Source organism: Octopus sinensis, linkage group LG10 (genome assembly GCF_006345805.1).
Source record: "Octopus sinensis linkage group LG10, ASM634580v1, whole genome shotgun sequence".
Classification (NCBI taxonomy): domain Eukaryota; kingdom Metazoa; phylum Mollusca; class Cephalopoda; order Octopoda; family Octopodidae; genus Octopus; species Octopus sinensis.
Genome location: NC_043006.1, coordinates 70,447,606 through 70,466,041, shown reverse-complemented (window position 1 = coordinate 70,466,041; position 18,436 = coordinate 70,447,606). Strand labels below are relative to the sequence as shown.

Genomic DNA, 18,436 nt, shown 5'->3' with positions numbered 1-18,436 from the left:
ACAAAGAGAAGTTCTTACCTGGATATGAAGACAGGTGCTCGGTCAATACATGAAAAGGTAAATATCCCAAAATATCATAACAGCAAGGCTTACCTGTAATAGAAAGATAAATAGTATCAATAAATTGACAAATACACACACACACACACACAAACATCATCATCATTACTGTTCACTTTTCCATGCCCACATTGGTCAGACAGAGTTTCTTGAGGTGATAATCTACTAGCGTAGCCGGAGTGTGTGCTGCTCAGGGTGGCCCTTCCGTTTGCCACACCCATCCACCTCAGACCCCACAAAAGATTCATATTGCCTACGGCAGACCCAAAAGTGTCGTCCGGAGTGGACCGACCCTACCCCCATCCCCAGCTACGCTAGTGAATCTACAGCAAGATGTCCTTCCTCTTGCCAACCCTCACCAATTCCCAAGAAATGTAATATCCTCATGACCAGATATTTTCACAGAAGATTAGGAATGAAGGACAGAGCTAATATGATGTAGCCAACTGTCATGCAATGTCAGGGGAAAGATACAGCAACACACACACAAACATGCGCACATACATATGTATATACACACACCCACACTTATATATCAGTTGGCTGTGTGGTAAAGAAGTTTGCTTCCCTCCCACATGGTTCCAGGTTCAGCCCCACTTCCTGACACCTTGGACAAGTGTCTTCTATTATAACCTTGGGCCAACCAAAGCCTTGTGAGTGCATTTGGCAGATGGAAAGTTAAGGAACCCCATGGTGTGTACATGTATAAACACACACACACACACACATTTACATACATGTATGTATGTGTGTGTCTGTGTTTGTCTCCCACCGCCACTTGTGTGTATGTCTCCATAACTTAGCAGTTTGGCAAAAGAGACCAACAGAACAAGTACTAGGCTTAAACTAAATTCCAGGGTTGATGCTTTCAACTAAAAATTCTTCAAGATGGTGCCCCAGCATGGCCACAGTCTAACTGACTGAAACAAGGAAAAGATAAAAGATACACACACACAAACACAGAAGGGTTTTTTTTTTCAGTATCTATCTACCAAGTCCATTCATAAACTTTAGTTGTTCCAGGGCTATAGTTGAAGATACTTGTCCAAGGTACCACACAGTGGGACTGAACCTAAGACCACATGGTTGGGAAGTAAGCTTCTTAACCACACAGCCACATGTATCCTTGTGTGTGTATGTGTGTGTGTTATATTTGTCTCCCACCACATCTTGATAACTGGTGTTGGTTTGTTTATGTTCCTGTAACCAAGTGGCTCAGAAATAATACTGGGGTAAATTTGTTTCACGAAACCCTTCAAGGTAGTGCTACAGTTTGGCCACAGTCCAGTGACAAACAAATAGAAGATGAAAGAAAGACTCTTACACACTAGTGTAATTAAAAACATTACAAACGTTATCAAAATAACCTCCACCCATCACCACAATGACCAACTCCTCTTCCTCCTCCTCCTCTTCCTTCATCTGGGATCAATAACTAACACAATATTTTCATGGTGCAGTCTGAAGAAGACAACAGCAACAACTAAAATATTGACATCAATATCATTACAACCACCACCATTGCCATTATTATCATCACCCTTACTATCAGCACCATAACCATCACCATCATCACCCCTACCATCATCAGGTTATTCTTACCACTATAACTGCCACCATCACCACATCATAAAATCCATTTGTCTATGCTGGCAGAAGTTGGAAAGGGAAGAGAAAATTTAATTATAAAACTGTAAACACAGGGTTTATATTATATATATATAAGTTCAAATAAAGGTTATAAACCTGATTAAAGGATAATAAAATCCAATGAAAATACTGGTTAGTTACCTATTTAAAAAGTATTGAATATTACAATTAATATTCAACTGCAAGGTAACTAGATAAACCATGGTTTATATATATATTTTAATATATTTTAATATACATCATCATCATCATCATTTAACGTCCGTTTTCCATGCTGGCATGGGTTGGACAGTTTGACTGGGGTCTGGGAAGCCAGGAAGCTGCACCAGGGTCCGAGAGTGTAGTGGGTGCCACCGGCACAGGGGATAGAGGAGGCTGGCATCAACCAAAACCGGATGGTGCTTTTTACGTGTCACAAGCACGGAAGCCAATAAAGGCAGCACTGGCATCTATATATATATATATATGAGGTGGTATCAAAGAGTTCCTGGACTAGTTATGTTTATTAAAAAAATAACTCATTTACCTAGATTTTAACATCATCTCCTTCAAAATAGTCAACTTGCGCAGCAATACACTGGCCCAGTGTCCCTGCCACTTTTGGAATCTGACCTGGAAGTGGTTTTCTGTAACCAAGTCAGACCATCTACAATTCGTTTTGGATTTTAACAATGATGTTAAAACAGCAACTTTTGAGCTGCATTTTCATCTGGGGCAAGAGACGGAAGTCCACAGGTGCTAAATCTGTCAAATAGGGTGGATGCAGAAGTGATATTATGATTTTGGCGAGAAACTCATAAGTGAGGAAAGCTCAGTGACAGGGTGTATTGTCAGCATGAAGAACCTAATTCTTCATGTTCCACAGATTGAGTTGCTTTCACCAAATGCCCTCCCTTGAATACTTCAAAGCATTGTTGATTGTCCTCTGATGATCCTCATACACAAGCCGATGAATTTTCTCCACATTTCTAGAGGTGACGCTTATGGTAGGTCTTCCATATCACACATCTTCCAGGGACGTTCTGCCCATGCCACTTCAAACATTGCATACAATGCATTACCTCGTCACTGTAAGCTTGTTGAAGCATGCCTGATATCTCCGCAGCAGACTTCCTAAGTTTAATGCAAAATTTCACGTTTGCTATTTGTTCCAACCTCCAGTCTGTGGCAAAATTCGTATACACATGATCACAAAACCACAAATTTCACAACTTGCGAAGGAAACACAGCGATGTCGTTTGGCACATTGCCTCATGAAGGTCACTGCTAGCTCTCACTGCACACATAACTATGTGTTGCCATCTGTTGTCATGCTACAAGACTAGTCCTGAAGCATTTTGATATATATATATATATAACATCATCATCATTTTAACATCCGCTTTCCATGCTGGCATGGGTTGGATGGTTTGACTGAGGACTGGTGAGCCAGAAGCTGCACCAGGTTCAATCTGATCTGGCAAAGTTTCTACGGCTGGATGCCCTTCCAAATGCCAACCACTCTGAGAGTGTAGTGGGTGCTTTTTACATGCCACTGGCATGGGTACCAATCAGGCGGTACTGTCATTGGCCACGTCAGCGATTTTGATTTGTTTACACTTGCCTCAATAGGTCTTCGCAAGCAAAGTTCATTGTCCAATGAATGAGAGGTAATCATAAGTGGGCTGGTTACACCCCACGTTCGGATGTGCTTTTAATGTTCCACTGGCACGAGTGCCAATCAGGTGGTACTATGATCAGCCACGTCAGCGATATATATATATATATAATTATTTATAGGTTTCATTTGAATCAAAGTATTTTAACATTCACGACATCAAGAGAAGGTCAAGTTTGGCATATATGTGTATATATATCACATACAAATACATCCATACATACGTGTGCATATACAGACATATCCATACACCTACATTTATACATATAAATGTAAATATATACATATGCATACAGGCATGCAGGCTCAAGATCCAATGAAAGTTCCAGATCTAACATAGGGAAGGTTCTTGGTATGGTGTTTGCATAAAGAATGTTCTTAACCCATGCCAGCACAGACAACAGATGTTAAATGGTGATGATGATGATGATGATGATGGTGATATATATCGTTCAGCAACATACAAGTGTTAAACTATGTTATATACTATGCAGAAGACGTGAATTTTTAGAATATTTGCTGTTTCTCAGAAAACTGATATAAATCTCCAAATCATTAGAATGTTAAGAAAAAAAATAAAAACATCAAAGACTTCATTGGAAGAAAAGAAACAAAAATATTTAGGTTTCATGTTTATTTGGTCAAATTTCTCTAAAACACACACACACTAACATAAATATATATACAGTAGATGATGATGATTACATACATGTTTGTAGTAGGGAGCCCATGCTTCTGCCCCATACAAAAGTGTGCTCAAAATACAAGATCTGTATACTCTTATCTAAGTTTTCAAACTGACACGGTGTTCATCCCATGAACTTGTAGCCTTAGATATTTTAACATTAATAAAAAAAATTATATCCTGCAATCAACAGATGCATTCGTCCAATTCTAAGCAAAATCAAAATCCTCATTGTCCCCAATGTGACTTTGAAATCTGGATGCAAATTACATTCACACATTCATCAAAAATAGATGCAGCTTTTTTTTTAATCTTTTTTTGTTTTTGTTTTTAATACTTTCCTTCAAACATTCATACTTTGAAATCAATGAGAGTGACCATCATTTATATATATGAAAGGCACTCCGTCAGTTACTACGAGGGTTCCAGTTGATCCGATCAACGGAACAGCCTGCTCGTGAAATTAACATGCAAGTGGCTGAGCACTCCACAGACAAACTGACCAATTCCTTGTGAGCAGAATTTAGCAAACTGAAATTGTGCAGAAACCAGTCAAATACACACACACACACCAAACATAAACATACATACACAAACTCTCTCTCACACACACACACACATATCAAAACAGTTATATACACCAAACATAAAAACAGTGTCTCTTTCTTACATACACAGTAAATATTTAAATACACACACACACACACACACTGAAACATGAACACACACCAAAGACAAAAGCTCACACACACACACACACCAAACATCAAAATACATACACAAACTCTCATACATACACATATACAAACATACATGCACACATACATACACAAATATCATAGTCTCTCTTTTACACACACACACACACTAAATATATAAATACACACACAAATTCTTATACGCACACATATCAAAACATAAATACACACCCCCAAACACAAAAACTCACACACACAAATTTTCATACACACATACATTGAAACATAAATACACACCCCAAAAACAAAAGCTCACACACAGAGACACACATCGAAACTAATACACACACCAAAGACAAAAGCTCACACACATACACCAGATATAAACACACACATACACACACACACACACAAATAGACACAGTTAATATATACTGACCAGTAGGAACTGAAAGAAAGAAAGAAGGAAAGCACAGTGAAAATGGCCCTCACCAGCAAAACATGGCAGTTACAACAACAATAACAACAACAAGAGTATAAAAACTTAGCTGAGAGTTGTAAACACTGCCTACGAAAGGTGAAGTTGGTTGTGTCAGAGGTCTACAAACATAAAGACAGTAGGATCAAACCTCAGCTTCAGTCGAAATATCAATGAGAGAGAGGACAAAACGAGATTGAAGGAAGAGAACAGCATTGAGTGATTTCCTTCATGTCTGAGACGGACTGCTATGACACACGGACACATACATATGCACACACACATACACGTATATATATACACACATATACACACACATACAAACACTTAGGCACATATATACCTACAAAAAAATATATATATATATACATATACACACACACATAGAAATACTAGATTACATACACACAAATAACCTCAAGATACATACATATATCCATACATATATACATACATACACATACTAATGCAAGGAAACATTTAGTTGGTACCAGACCACATACACACACCAGTACAGTTTGACTTAAACACAAGCATACATATGCACACTAAGTTCACACACACACACACACATACATGTATACTCTATACACACACATATGTATACATCATTAAACAGAGACTTGGTGACATCCCCCCAGGCACACATATGCTAGTACATACATCCTCTACTAACAAATACATATACACACACATACACACACATTATAAAGACACATACCCTAATGCATTCACATCCACACTGAAACACACACACACACACATACATATATGCTAAGCTAACACACACATACACACATTCATACATCATTAACCAGAGAAGTGGTGACATCACAGTCAGTATGTTCGTTAAATGTTAACAGTTGTCCGTGTGTCCCTCACTCACACCAGTAATTACTACCAATCATCAACAAGGAAAGACACTATGTGGTTGCTCAGTCTGCTAACAATAACAACCAAATCTCTCTCAAACCACCTCTCAGCGACTTGAGAAAGGCAAGAAGACACTAGATAATGCTCTCCTGCTACACGTTCCTAAAAACACAGGATGATAATGATTGGAATATATTTAATCATATATTTGACCTAGGGCTGAACAACAACAAGAAAACCCTAGTTATTATGTCTGTCTGTATGTCAAAAAAAAAATGAACAGCCTGCCTGATCAGGGCGGCTAACAGGCTTTATCTATGGTTAAGGTTAATATTATCATCGTGTGATGTATCTGGTCACATCATATATAAATGGTCAATTTTGTTATTTTTACAGCTTAATAGACCAATTATGATCAAGATGCAATAGATATTTCTCCTGTATCTTTTCACATATATCAATCAACACTATCTGCAATCCATTTATGTGGTTTCCTTACATAAATATTTACAAGTTCTATATTTGGATCACTGGTAGATTAAGCTGCAGAAATCCTAACTCAAAGCCCCAGTCAAACCAACACACACACAACATGTAAACATTATATGCGAAGATGCATGGCCTGGTGGGTGAAAGTGTTAGGGTTACAATCATAAAGTGGTACACTATTCTTGAACAGGATACATCATTTCACATTGCTCCATCCAATCTGCTAAAAATGTGTATCAGACTAGTGCTGGTGCAAGCTGCTATTTCCCTCCAAATGTCCTCTCAAAGGTTAAATAGAGGACCAGAAGTTGCACCTCATGCAACAGGTCGCCCCTCACCTTACAACCAATGATGTCCAAAGGATGGACAGACAAAGGCCAACACCTCTTAGTATTAGTGCTATTGCAGGAGCGCCAGAATAAAGATGAAAGACAACACTAACATTTAACATTTAAACAGGCCATATCCAACCCAAATACTTTACCTGTTCTATGCTCAAACTAGCCAGATCCAGCTTCTCACACCTACCCTACAATTACCTTCTAAAAATAAACAATCACTTCATTAAAATCTCAAAGTTATGAGATAATACATGATTAATTCAAAACAAAGAGAATAAATAAGCATTACATTTGACAGAGTAATCTGAATGCTTAAAGGGTTAGACTGCTTGAGGGACTCCAGCTCGTGATGTGTGTTTCATTGAATGGACCCCAGTACCTAATTGACCGTAGCAGGTTTTGAATGCAGAACATAAAGTAGCCAAACAAATACTGCTAAGTATTTCATCCAATATCATAATGATCTACTCCTAAAACCCCATGGACCTACAGAAATAATTTGGACAATGGACAAGCAACAGAATCAGTACAGCAGACCATGTAGTATATGAATTTACATGCAGCATTTTCTGGCATGCAAACTGACAGTTTGTAGTGTAAACACTCAAGCATTTCCAAATCCTGCTGCAATTCACATGGAAATTTTGGTTCTCCGAAGTTGTCTTGGTGTATAAGTCAACCTACCCATTTTTTTACTGTAAATTTTAGTGTAAAAAATTCAACTTGTAAGCGAAAAAATACAGTGTATGTATATATGTATGTACATATGTAAGAGTGGCTGTGTGGTAAGTAGCCTTGCCAACTACATGGTTCCGGATTCAGTCCCAATGTGTGGCACCTTGGACAAGTGTCTTCTACTATAGCCTCAGGCTGACCAAAGGCTTGTGAGTGAATTTGGTAGAAGGAAACTGAAAGAATCCCATCATATATATGTATATATGTGTGCGTGTGTGTTTGTGTGTCTGTGTTTATCCCCCCAGCATTGCTTGACAACCAATGCTAGTGTGTTTACGTCCCCATAACTTAGTGGTTCGGCAAAAGAGACCGATAGAATAAGTACTAGGCTTACAAAGAATAAGTCCTGGGGTTGATTTGCTCGAATAAAGGCGGTGCTCCAGCATGGCAGCAGTCAAATGACTGAAACAAGTAAAAGAGAGAGTATATATATATATATATATTTCTCTCCTTGTTTTTTTCTGTGTCCCTTTCTGTAGAAGAGCAAAGGCTCGAAACATAAAAGACTTTTTCTATTCCTGAGCGTTATACTAATACATCTGTTTGTTTTGTACACCACTTGTCTTCGTCTTTAGTTTTTTTCGTAAACTCTCCCGATCATCATCATCATCATCATTGTTTAACGTCTGTTCTCCATGCTAGCATGGGTTGGACATATATATATGTATATATATATATATCCGGTACGACTGGCTTCCGTGCCGGTGGCACATAAAATACACCAATCTGACCGTGGCCGTTGCCAGCCTCGCCTGGCACCTGTGCAGGTGGCACGTAAAAAGCACCCACTACACTCACGGAGTGGTTGGCGTTAGGAAGGGCATCCAGCTGTAGAAACATTGCCAGATTAGACTGGAGCCTGGTGCAGCCTTCTGGCTTCCCAGAACCCCGGTCGAACCGTCCAACCCATGCTAGCATGGAGAACGGACGTTAAACGATGATGATGATGATGATGATATATACATATAGTTGGAATATACAAAAAACAAAAAACAATGAAAGGTGTATAAACAACAAACAGGTGTATTAGTTTAACGCTTGGGAAGGTGAAAAAGTCTTTTACGTTTCAAGCCTACGCTCTTCAACAGAAAGGAACATGAGAAAATAAACAGAAAGAGAGAATAAAAAAAGCTTTAGTGGCTAGAGGTCGGTCACAGACACACATTTACATACACGTGTGTGTATATACAAATGTATTTTTTGATAATAGCTTCTTAAAAAACACATTGAGGTTCAACTGGGTTAACAGATGACAATATTTTTCATGTCAAGTCACCCTCCACAGGTTCCTCCCCTCAAACAACAGTTATTTTAACCTAAAAATTATTTTTAGAATCACACCACAAACGCACGCACGCACATACATACACACACACACTTTCATATACAGCTTTAATTAACTCATATGTTCTGTGGTATATTACATAAACATGTGGGTGTATACAAAATCCAAGTAATGTGTGTATGTGTGCGTGTGAATGTAAGAATATATTTATGTGTTTATACATGAAGACAGAATAAATTTGTAAATCTTAACTTCACATAAATTAATAAACTCCTGTATTTGTTGAGAATAGATGACTTGTTTATATACTTAAATTTATATATATAACATACATACAATCTCTCACAAGTGTATACACACACACATATATATATATAATATATATATATATATGTAGGTCCCGGGTTGAGTCGGGGTTAACCACAGTAAATAAGGTACTCAATACATAGAGTAAATTAATTTATTTTATAGAAGGAGCTTCTACAGGACTAGAACTGTTTCATTCAAAAGAAATCATCAGGAAGCTCACCATGAGCTTCCTGATGATTTCTTTTGAATGAAACAGTTCTAGTCCTGTAGAAGCTCCTTCTATAAAATAAATATATATATATATATGCATATATCATATTTTAAAATCTAATTTGCAGTGTAGGGCATTCCCTTCATCAGTTGTCAACTGGAGGATCACTTTTGGAGATTCACATTATTGCTTCTTCCATCAATGCCAAGAGTTGCAGGAGTGGCTGTGTGATAAGTAGGTTGCTTACCAACCATATGGTTTGGGGTTCAGTCCCATTGCATGGCAACTTGGGCGGGTGTCCTCTACTGTAGCCTCGGGCCAACCAAAGCCTTGTGAGTGGATTTAGTAGACGGAAACTGAAAGAAGCCCATCATATGTATATAAATATATATATGTGTATGTCTGTGTGTGTTTGTGTTTGTTCCCCTGACATTGCTTGACAACCAATGCTGTAGCTGTAATTTAGCGATTCGGCGAAAGAGACCAATAGAATAAGTACTAGGCTTACAAAAAATAAGTCCTCGGGTCGATTTGCTCGACTAAAGGCGGTGCTCCAGCATGGCCACAATCAAATGACTGAAACAAGTAAAAGAGTAACACTGAGACTACCAGGAAATATCAAAGTTCTTTCAGCTTCCATACCATTCTAGCTTCTCCTGTCGTCCATGGCAGATACCAGTGTCATGCAAATGGCACCCGTACTGGTAGGAATTAAAAGCACCCATTTCACTCTTGGAGTGGTTGGCATTAGGAAGGGCATCCAGCTGTAGAAAACCATGCCAAATCAAACTGGAACCTGGTGCAGTTCTCCAGCCTACCAGTTCCAGTCAAACCATCCAACCCATGCTAGCATAGAAAGCAGATATTAAATAATGATAATGATGTTGATGAAGCAAGCATTTGGTATTTTGCTTCAGAAATATAAATGTGAGTGCAGAAGAACATCCTTTGGTCAGGGTTAACATGTAGCTGAACTTGGAACATAGTTGAGTGAGCTGTGTTTGACAGGAAACTCAACTATTGTTCATGATGCAAGTGAGACATAGGAGATCCATAAGATAAAACATCACAAACAGCGAAATATAAGAAACGTTGGACATAAGAAGCATCAGATATAGTGTACAAGAGAGACGACTGCGCTGGCATGGTTATGTGCTGCATATAGATGAGGAGAGCTGTGTGAAGAAGTATCACACCCTAACAGTGGAAGGAGATCCAGGAAGACATGGGATGATGTGGTGAAGCATGACCTTCAAACGTTGGGCCTCACAGAGGCAATGACAAGAGACCTTTGGAGATATGCTGTGATCGAGAAAACCTGGCAAGTAAAGTGAGATCACAGCTGTAGCTTGTGCCAGTTTCGCATAATCCTATTTTAAAAGTCCCTTGGAATTATCGGGCGATATGCTGTGCTTGAGAAGACCTATTGAGTCAAACAAAATCAAAAATCAAAATCTAAAGCAAATCAAGATCGAAATCAAAATGGAAATTGTAGTTGTTGCCATTGTCAGTACCACCTGACTGTTGGTGACATGTAATAAGCACCATTCAAGCGTGGGTTGATGCCAGTGACACCTGATTGGCTCTCAGTGCCGGTGGCATATAAAAAGTGCCATCCAAACATGGTCGATGCCAGTACAGCCTGACTGGCTCCTATGCTGGTGGCATGTAAAAAGTACCCACTACACTTTCAGAGTGGTTGGCGTTAGGAAGGACATCCAGCTGTAGAAAGCTTGCCAGGTCAGATTGGAGCCTGGTGCACCCTACTGGCTTGCCAGTCCCCAGTCAAACCATCCGACCCATGCCCGCATGGAAAACGGATGTTAAACGATGACGACAATGATAATGATGATATATCTAATATATAAAATAGAGATGTGTACGTATTCACTTTTAATGCGAAAACGGCTTTACCAATTACTTCCATACTTCTGATGCATGAATAATTTGACATCGGACATATAATAAGGTCTTCATTTGATTTTTTTTTACTAAAAATTATTAAAAATAAAAATTTTGCTTTTTATATAACATTCACGACTGTCAATGGTTTTTAAATAATTACTTCCGGTTTCCTACCGTCAGTGACGTAACATATCTCTCTATCTATTTCTCTATATCTCTTGTTTTCAGTTTCATTTTTCAGACACTATTCTTTCATTAACAATATTCATACACCATTGTTTCACTTCTATGTCATTGTTTTCACTTTAAGTCTAAGTTTTGAATCGCTATTCACAAACAAAGGACAAATTACTGACAGAAAGAAGTTCACAATTACTGATGTACGTAATTTCATAATTTACTGACATAAGTATCTTCATTAATTTCACTTCAATCCGTACTGCTATGTGTTTTTCTGTTGTCGATGGTTTCTTTCTGGTTCCTTCGATATTGGCTCTTTGGTTCACTGAGTAACAAATTTCACTTTAACCCGTACAATTCTTTATTTTCCATTAAAATTTCTTATCTACTTTCTGCCCGTCGTATTAAGAAACATAATTTACGTCATCAAGTTATTGTCATTGTTTACTATCTTCTGCACTCCTGTATTTCTGTATACACAATATAACCATGCATAGAAAGAAAATGTCAAATTTGTCAGCATAACTATAGATTTCTGACCCCTCCACCAAATTTCAATGATCATAACTTTCAGAAAAATGGATATTTTTTAATAAAATTTTCTACGAATACGTGTTCATTTCAAACATATTCAATTCTTTTTTGTGGGGGTGGGGGGGTTAGGAGGGGTTCAGGAATTTCTGAAATCTCATCGGAGTCTACTTTAATTTGTCTCCACTTTCAAGAAAATGGATATTTTTTTAATGAAATTCACTACAAATATACCTTCGAATATTATTACTTCTTTCAAAAAGGTTTTTTTTCAATGTCTACTTCCAGTATTGACATAAAACTGGCGAAGTCTGACCCTGTCTAATTTTTAATATTTTCTTTTAAAGTTTTAATTCGTTATTTGTAAACAACTACGATAAATTATTGAAAGAATTATTTACCAAGTTTACAAATTTAAATATTCGGTACAAGATAATTTTCAACGTGTTTCTATTTATACAAATTTTTTCATTCCATGTCCATCTCATTCATTATTTGCAAAGTTCTCTCTCTCTCTCTATCTCTATCTCTGTCTCACACACACACTCCAGGTTTGATTTCTTTATTACACAAATATCACGTTAAAATTTTGCAATTCAACATGGGGTGTCAAAAAATATGGGCATTATTTTGCTGGTACTTGCACACTTGGTTATTTTACGTAAAATTCATTCATATATTTTCTTTTTCATGCTGTGTTCAGCTCTATGTATTTCTAGTGAATCACACATGCTCACGTGTTTTTGTATGTACGTTTATATACATTTACGTATGATGTGTGTGTCTGTGTGAGTGAATGAGGGGGTGTGTTGTCATATATTTGTGGATTGCCCATAAGGTTTATTTCAGTAGGATGAACAGCTCATTCTGCTTTTAAATTACCACTAAACCTGGTCACAAGTGACAGTCTAATTTGTAACATAAGCAAAGATTCAGGTTCAGCAGAAGTGTTGTGCCAATGCCACATGATCATTTGGGATGAATGCACCAAGTAACAGAGGTGCAAATGAAAGTTCTTTGTAAGATCTTACAGGTCATCAGAGGCAACAATAAATTTATGAGAGGAGTTACATTTGCTTTATCAAGTGACTTCAGACAGACATTACCAGTCATTCTGACATGAACAAGATCTGATAAAATAAAATCATGCATTAAGTCTTCACACCTATGGAATAAAGTAATGAAATTCTCCTTCAATACTAACGTATGAGATTCATTACATGGGGATTGATGTGTGAAACAGTTTTCAATCTGGCTCTTCCAATTATGAAATGGCAAAGTACCATTTGATGGGAATGGTGATATCAGTTTGCTTCATATTGCTATCATGGTGAATTCTCCAGCTGAATTGAAGTACAGGGTATTGCCAGACTTAAGTAATAATTATAATTCACATAAATGGTTGTGTGAAAGGGCAATTCTTACTCCAAAAAATGACACAGTAGTAAGAATTAACCATGAATAAATAAGATTCCAACAGTCATTAAGAAGTACAAATCAGTTGATTCAGTCCTTGATGAAAATCAAGCTGTCCATTACCCAACAGAGTTCATTAATTCTCTGGAGCCACCTGCAATTCCACCACATAAAGTTTTTCTGAAGGTAAGAGTCTCAATAATACTTCTAAGAAATTTAGATCCTCTTCAATTATGCGATAGGACAGGGTTATTGAGAAGACATTATCCCTAATGTGACAGAAGCTACCATCATCACTGGATTTGCCTCTGGGGAAGAAGCTTTTGTTCCAAGAATAACAATCAAATCAACAGATATGCCCTTTCAGTTCAAACGAACACAATTCCCAGTGCGACTTCACTTTGCAATGTCTATTCATAAAGGTCAAGGTTAGTCTTTGAAATCTACTGGCTTGCTTTTCTCATGGTCAACTTTGGTGGTTGCTCCAGGGTAGGTAATTTGCAAGACTTATTTGTCTATGCTCCAAACCAGAAAACGAAAGAATGTCGTTTACTCAATAGCCCCTACATAGTTTCCTGCAACATGTGGTAGAAATTATCTCCTTTCATAAAAGTGGTAAATTTTGTATTTCCGTTTATTATTATTATTATTGTTATTATTATTATTATTATTTTGTATTATGAATTCATAATTGATTTCCCAATTAAAGAATAAATTGTATCCAAACTGAATAAATTGAATTTACAATAACAAATTTCTATACAACATGTTTTGCTGTTTTCTTATATATAAGGAAAAATTTCAATCCCGGACAACACCGGGCGCCTCTGCTAGTGTGTGTGTGTATGTATGATGTATGTACGTATTTGTGTCCCCGTGTTTGTCCCACAATTGCTTGACAACCGATGTTAGTATGTTTATGTTCCCATAACTTAGCAGTTCGGTAAAAGAGACCCGTTGGAATAAGTACTAGGCTTACAAAGAATAAGTCCTGGGGTCGACTTGCTCGATTAAAGGTGGTACTCCAGTATGGCCACAGTCAAATGACTGAAAGAAGTAAAAAAAATAAAAGGATACTTCCCAACAGCTTGTTTTACCCAGCTGTTTCCACCTCGTGATTATATTGTGGACTTCCCTGTCGCTGACAACAGATAAGGGCTTTGCAAATCTTGCTGTACATCCTGCACAGATGATTTGTCTATAATGATCGAAAAGTTTGTGTTCTGCATTACTCTTTTACTCGTTTCAGTCATTTGACTGCGGCCATGCTGGAGCACCGCCTTTAGTCGACCAAATCGACCCCAGGACTTATTCTTTGTAAGCCTAGTACTTATTCTATCGGTCTTCTCTTTTTGCCGAACCACTAAGTTACGGGGACGTAAACACACAAGCATCGGTTGTCAAGCAATGCTAGGGGGACAAACACAGACACACAAACATACACACACACACACACACATATATATATATATATATATATATATATACAACAGGCTTCTTTCAGTTTCTGTCTACCAAATCCACTCACAAGGCATTGGTCGGCCCAAGGCTATAGTAGAAGACACTTGCCCAAGGTGCCATGCAGTGGGACTGAACCCAGGACCATGTGGTTGGTAAGCAAGCTACTTACCACACAGTCACTCCTGCACCTATAGTTCACTTTCTCCATCAAATTGACATCAATTGCAGAGCAAAGCGAGATGAAATGTTTTTATCAAGAACACAACATGCTGTTCAGTCCAGGAATTGACACCATGACCTTAACCACTAGGTCATGCACACTATATCTAGCTATCTATGGTTTAGTGGTTAGGGTGTTGCATTCATGACTGTGAGATCATGGGTTCGATTCCCAGACCAGGTGTTGCATTGTGCTCTTGTACTACACATTCATCTCCAACACTCCCACCACCATGAAAGTTGTGGGGGGTGTTGGGATTGACCATTCTGTCTTTCTTAGTGTATCTGGGACTACATCTCAATCGAAGGGTTGCGGATCCGTGGAATAAGCTGCCGGACGAGATAGTGAAGATGCCGACGACCACTCGGTTCAAAGTCTCTCTTGACCAGAAATGGCCTGAACTCTTTGCATGAACACCCCTGTACATAACTCCATGTCCCCCTACATGGCTTTGCTTTTTGCTTTTTGAGTCAAAAAATTAACTTAAGTTATCAATGATGGCATTTTGGTGGTGGTAATAGTAGTGTGTGTATGTGGGAGGGGGAGGATAGTGTTTGTAGGTGGCAGTGGTGGTGTAACCACTAGGCAATGTACCTATATCTATCTATCTATCTATGGCTTAGTGGTTAGGGTGATGCACTCACAATTGCGAGATCATGGGTTCGATTCCCAGACCGGGTGTTGTGCTTCTTGAGCAAAGCACTTCATTTCACGTTGCTCTGCGATCATTTCTTCATCTGACATGTGGTACCTGTTGCACCTGTACAGGTAAATTCGATGCAATGGAGGGAGTGAGCTTATGTGTACACAAACATTTGATCATTATAAACAAACCATCTGTGTGGTAGTTCAGTAAGAAATATTCAAGCCCTCATAGTCATCTGCCGAGGAGAGAGTCCATCATTATATATGATATATGATATACTCTTTACTCTCTTTTACTCATTTCAGTCATTTGAATGTGGCCATGCTGGAGCAAATCAATTCCAGGACTTATTCTTTGTAAGCCTAGTACTTATTTTATCGGTCTCTTTTGCCGAACCACTAAGTTACGGGGATGTAAACACACGAGCGATGTTGGGTGGACAAACACAGACACACAAACATACACATATATATATATATATATACATATACACACACACACACACATATATACATATACATACACACACACACACACACACACACACATATATATACATATATACACATAAACGATGGGCTTCTTTCAGTTTCCATCTACCAAATCCACTCACAAGTCTTTGGTCGGCCTGAGGCTATAGTAGAAGGCACCTGCCCAAGGTGCCATGCAGTGGAACTGAACCTGGAACCATGTGGTTAGTAAGCAAGCTAATTACCACACAACCACTCCTACACACACACACAAGTGTATATATGCATACAAACTGCTCTAAAAGAAATAAGCATGGATGTAGATGCAAGGAGTTTAGAGAAATGTCTTTCATCTGTTTGAAGAGGTAGGATTAAGTCTAACAACCATCATTTCAAAAATCCACATCTGTAGCACTCCAGCCATATTTGCTTATTTCACTACTGCATACATACCACTGATAACAGAACCACTCCAAACACAACACCACCACCACCACTACTTTAACTACTACTACTACATGTACATGACCACTGCCACCTACAAACACCATCCTCCCACACACAACCACCTACACACACACACACACACACACACTACTATTGCCACCACCAAAATGCTACCATTGACAACCTACTTTAGATGTAGTCCCAGATACACTAAGGAAGACAGAATGGTCAATCCCAACACCCCCACAACTTTCATGGTGGTGGGAGTGTTGCAGGTGAATGTACAGTACAGGTCAGATCAACCAAAAGACATCTACCTCCCTCTCACTATATCACACACATCTCTCTCCCTCTCTCTTTCTCTCTCTCTCATTCTCACTCTCATAAACACACACACCTTCTCATACATTCGTCTCTCACGCATTCTTATACCCACCCCCCATCCTGATATTTTCCCCTGTTCCTATCCACAGACAGCAAATTGGAAAGAATTTTCTAGGAAGTAAGAAAGAGACATGAAGATAGGAAATGTGTGATTCTTGTTGCTATGTGGGTGTGTATATGTAAAATGTTTTGTGTGTGTGTATGTATGTGTGTATGTGCACGAGTGTATGTGTGTATAGGTATGCATGGATATATATGTATGTGTGTGTGTGTTATGTATGTGAAAAAGTGAGGCTGAAAGAGAGAGGAAGTAATTAATGAGTGTGTGCATGTGTATGTGTGTGTGTGTACACACACAGAGAAGAATATAAGGAAACAGAGAGGAAGTAATTAATGACGTGTGTCTGGGTATAGGCGTGTGTTTAAGTTGGCTTATATAATAGTATAGGTATTAGTAAGTCAGCTGTGTGTTTGCATAACTTACACCAGTTTTTTTAAGTGCACTTGTTTGTGTGTGTATATGTGTGTGCATGTGTGTTTAAGTTTATGTTGGCCTTAGTATGTGCATGCGTTAAATGCATGACTGCTCATGACTGAGCTTCTGTGTGCATATGTTTTTAGCACACTCTACAAATGGGGAGAAGAAAACAGTACTCAATACATGATGTAGAGTTCTATTATATATTTATATACACACGCACATATATGTATATATATATATATACACACATATACGTATATATACTCTTTTTTACTCTTTTACTTGTTTCAGTCATTTGACAGCGGCCATGCTGGAGCACTGCCTTTAGTCAAGCAAATCGACCCCAGGACTTATTCTTTGTAAGCTTAGTACTTATTCTATCAGTCTCTTTTGCTGAACTGCTAAGTTACAGGGAGATAGACACACCACCATCAGTTGTCAAGCGATGTTGGGGGGGGACAAACACAGACACTCAAACATATACACACACATACATATATATATATATATATATATATATATATATATACATATAGATGATGGGCTTCTTTCAGTTTCCGTCTACCAAATCCACTCACAAGGATTTGGTTGGTCCGAGGCTATAGTAGAAGACATTTGGAACCAGGAACCATGTGGTTGATAAGCAAGCTACTTACCACACAGCCACAAATAAACATGTATAAACACACAGGTATGTGTATATATATATATATATATATACATAGACACATATATGTATGTGTGTATATATATGTGTGTGAAAGCACATGGCTTAGTGGTTAAGGAGTTGCACTCACAATTGTGAGATCATGGGTTTAATTCCT

General features: G+C 38.2%; 1 protein-coding gene across 2 annotated transcripts in view; it reads right to left on the bottom strand.

The window, feature by feature from the left end:
- LOC115216424 (ras-associated and pleckstrin homology domains-containing protein 1) overlaps nt 1-18,436 on the bottom strand; it is a 529,703-nt gene that overhangs the window by 439,285 nt on the left and 71,982 nt on the right. Inside the window, exons 1-2 of one of the 2 annotated variants that reach the window (XM_036506776.1) lie at nt 5,243-5,267; nt 19-93 (exon numbers count right to left, since the gene is read on the bottom strand). The gene's annotated coding sequence lies outside the window, so the exon portion shown is untranslated. Of the gene's footprint in view, nt 1-18; nt 94-5,242; nt 5,268-18,436 lie in introns of those variants that run through there. The other variant, XM_029785747.2, reaches the window with a different exon arrangement.